Raw genomic sequence first — 4,464 nt, 5'->3', positions numbered from 1 at the left:
CTCCCACCTCGGGTCTTCTGTCTGCGCGCGCCAGGCCCCTCCCCCTACCCATTGCAAGCGCTTCACTGGCGCTCTTGGCGGCGGTCGTTGTTCTCTAATCCCGGAGCCCGCCTGTGGCGGGAAATGGGACAGCCACAGCCTATAAGTTCGAGTCCCATTTCCCCAAAAAGCTTTTCCCCACTCCCTAAATTGCCTGGTGTAAAATTTAAATAGGGTATGTGTTAGAAGCCAGTCGCGGGAGTCCCTGGCTTAGACCCGATTGCTATTCTGATTATTTGCCGAGTGGTAAGTAGCACAAGGAAGGGGGAACAGATACCGATTTGGCTGATCTCAGGTATCCTGTGGAGGGTCATTGAGGCGCAAGACAGTGAACCCATCCCACGGAAAAGACCGCCGCCGCCATTTGGTGAAATTGACTGAATGTAAAACACTCGAGACTGATACAGGTTCTGTATGAGGGAAAGAATAACACGTGTGGGAAAACGTGAGGCGGACTCTGATAAATTGCATAGTTAAGGCTGAAGTCAATGGGCATTTCCCTGGAGTTTAAAATACAAATACAAAGGGACAGTCACCTGAAGTCTGAAGTAAATTAGTGAATGCAAGTCCTGATTAATAACACGCAAATTTTTAAAATCTTGTGTGTTGAATCAGATTCGCGTCTTTGAAAAAATATTCTGGGTCCGCTGTGAAGACAGTGGAGGGCAAAGATAGACTAGGGACCAGTAGAAAATTGAAGCAATCATTTAAGACAAAAAAGCAAGTCCTGTTAATTTTATTGGATATAGAAGATTGAGAAAAGTGTCATGGATGAATGACAACTGTTAGCAGTGCTATTAAGGAGGCCTGGAACATATTTCAGCTGAGGAGATAAGGCAAGTTCTGTTTGGCATCAGTTTTAAAGAAGTGGTACCGTATTTATGGGTTTTAGGTCAGGGGAAAAGGGTGTGTTAGGGCAAATATGAGCTGCTATAAATGAAGCAATAGGAGTATTGTGAATAGAGAGGCCTTAGGACCAATCCTTGAGAAACTTAATCAGGTAGAGCTGAATGGCAAAGGAGACCAAGTATGGAGCGGGAGAGTGTGGGGGGGAACTGGGGGTATATTAAGGGAGGGAGGTCAGCAGGAACAAAAGATACGGGGGAAACTGAAATCTATGTAATTTTACTAACAATTGTCACCCCAACAAATTAAAAAAAAGATATGGGGAAAGGGACAGAAAGTATGCTGTCTTGACAGCCAACATACTCAAATGACAAACTGATCACAGGGTCAAATGCTATCAAGGTTAAGACTAGGTGTAAAACCATCTACAAAACATTCAGCAACATGGGCATTAACATTGAGTTGCTTCTGGCAAAGTGGGAGAAGAAATCAGACGAGAGGTGCTGAATATTTGGAAAGCAGGAAATTTGGCTGTAAGAGACTGGAGAAAGCAGGGTAGAGGAAGATTTTTTGTTTTATTATGGGGAAGAGTTTTGAGCACAATTATGTTGGTAGGATAGTTGTCTTAGGAAAGCATTGGTTGAAAAAACAGGCAATTCTCTCTTCCCTGTTTTTTAACTCATAATGGATGCTCCTAAAAAGAATGGGATCAGAGGAAGGATGACGTGCTTTTGCTGTAACTGGAGGTATGGTGAGGATGGTGCTGTTTTCATTGTTTGAAGGCATGGGAATTATAGTTAGGTGACTTCAATTTTGTGACTAAGTCACCTGTTCAGAGTTGTACCAGGGTAAAATTTTAAGTAGCCATTGTGAAGAGTGGAACTGCAACCCCACATTTCCATTTCTATGTATGCTGTGATTTTCCACAGGTTTTGAGAAAGCATTTAGTAGAATTCAAGGCCTCAGACTCCCCTAAGTGATGTTTAAGCCCACTATATAGTTAGCTTTGGAATGAAATTTTGGGGATCCTACTTCTTCAGTAAATCTTGGGTCTTCTTTCCATTCAAAGCTAGATCTGCCTTCTACTCTGTGAGCCTTTGATTCCAACTGATCTTGGCTAAGACTTCCCTTCATGTTGTCCCCAGATCTTAGATGACACATGCGGCTCTGCTTCTCTGGAGACAAAAACATGAATGCATCTTAGTTCAGATATGCACTTACCCTGGCTTTTGTATAAGACTGTAATGCCATCTGGTGATCACACAGAAAAGTCAAACTTTTTTAATTGAGTTATTTATTGAGGATCTGCTCAGTGGCTCATCAGCAAAAATATACATTGGAAACCAAAGTTAATACAAGATTCCAGTCATCAAATGCCTATTTCATGAAGGGAACAATGTAGAAGGGGGGGTGAGATGGGGAAACATCAGGTTAGTCTGGATTTGAGGGGATAATGAAGACCATTTGCAATTTTGAGCACAGGAGGCACATTGATAGAAAACATATATTTAGACACCACATAATTAATAAGCAGCTGTATATCATAATTTAAAGGGTAAAGTGCCATTATTCCTGTTTTACGTCAGAGATTAAAAAGCTTGCCTATGGGCATGAAGCTCAATAGTGACAAAGTCAGGATTCGAACCCAGTTCTATATAAACACAAACTCAGAGCATTATACTATACCGCCTTCAGCAGAGCTGTGATCTCAGAATCTCCTGGCAGTCCATAATCCAGTTGTTTTTAAATCAGATTTAATGCTCTGGAAGCAGGTCATTTTTATGCTTTAGGGTATTGAAAATGAGAAAACTGTTAACTAGTGGCCCTTTTACTAGTGGCATGGGGGTAGAGGTGAGGAAGGGGGCTTAAAATTTTCCCAACTTCTATATCCCTACATTTCTTGTGTGTTCTAAGGATTTTCTATACATACATAAACGTTTTGTGTATGTGCACATACATACACTTGTGGTGAATTAAAGATAGCCATGAATTCCACTCTTCTCATTGAATAGTGAAATCAGTTGCCCCTCTACCTGCATCTGGAAGGGCCCTGTGACTTTGACCAATATAATGCAGAAGGGACCCAGTTGCCATCCTGTAAGAATTCCAACCAATATGAAAGGCCACATCAGTCTACAGCTCCAGTGGAGCCGCCAAGTGACCGCCAGGACCAACTGCTAGCCGAAGTCTAGCCTTCAAATGGCTGTAGCCCCCGCTAAACCCATGTGGAACACAACCATCCAACTGAGCCCAATCACCCCACAGAATTTTAATACTTGTTTGAACCACTACTAAGTGTTAAGAGGTTTGTTACGCAGTGATACATTAAACAAAGCTTTAAGATTATATACATTTTTCTTGTTTTACTTCCTTGGGTATCTTCCAAGAAGGCTGCCTAGTACTCTATTATAGGGATGGTACAAAATATAACCAATGTTCTTCCAATTTACAATTTAGCTATTTTCTATTATTCAAAGCAGTGATAAAAAAGTCATGTATATATTACTCCACACATGGAAAAGTACATTGTAGTTTAAAATAAACTCGTTTTCTAGAGCTACACTGTCCACTATCTAATAGCCATAAGCTACACTCACTCTCAGTCTTACTATCTACATTTAGCTAGTGGACAGCTGGGAGAACATTTCTGCCATTGCAGAAATTTTTATTATACAGTGCTGTTCTAGTGCTGGGATCAGGCACAATTTCTGTGGAGGGACAAATGTTATTTTAGGCTTATGGGCCATATGGTCTGTCAGAAATACTCTGCAATTGTAGTGCAAAAACAGTCATAGACAATCGGTCGATAAATGAGTATGACTATTAACATTAAAATTGGAATATCATATAATTATCACGTCACAAAATATGGTTTTGATTGCATTGGAATTGCTTGGTCAGGAGTATACATTTTAAGTTTAAAAAACTAGATTGCCTTCCTTAAAGATTTTACCAATTTTCACTGAAGAAATGAGTGCCCATTACCCTGTTCCTTTGATAACTGTTATCCAAATCTATTAGGTTGGTGCAACAGTAATTGCGGTTTTTGCTATTGTTTTTAACCTTTTAAACCGCATTTACTTTTGCACCAACCTAATATTTGAAACTCTGACTGCTGGATGATGAAATGTCAACTATGGATTTGCTTTAATGGGGTTAAGCATCGTCTTTCAACTATTCGTATCTTTTGCCCATTTATCTATTGGGTGGTTGAGCTTTTACTTTTTGATTTATAGAAATTGTAATAAAGAAAAATTAACCCTTTGCAATATCTTTTTTTTAAAGAAGGGTGCAGCTCACAGTGGCCCACATGGGGATCGAACCAGCAACCTTGGTGGTGTTAGCAACACTCAATGAGCTAACCGGCCACCCTGGCAACATCTTTTAACAGTTGGTTTGTTCATGATGTTATTCCATACAGAACTTAATCTAGTCACATCATCCATTATTTTTAAGTATTCTTCATTTTGTTTTTAACTTAGAAGGCAAAGCCACTACACAATAAAAAAACTTTTTTCTTTTTTTCCTGTACTTTTACATTTAATTTAATTTGGTTCATGATCTATTTCTAGACTTTCT

The sequence above is a fragment of the Rhinolophus ferrumequinum genome, chromosome 24, assembly GCF_004115265.2.
Source record: "Rhinolophus ferrumequinum isolate MPI-CBG mRhiFer1 chromosome 24, mRhiFer1_v1.p, whole genome shotgun sequence".
NCBI classification, from domain to species: domain Eukaryota; kingdom Metazoa; phylum Chordata; class Mammalia; order Chiroptera; family Rhinolophidae; genus Rhinolophus; species Rhinolophus ferrumequinum.
This window is presented reverse-complemented; position numbering follows the sequence as displayed.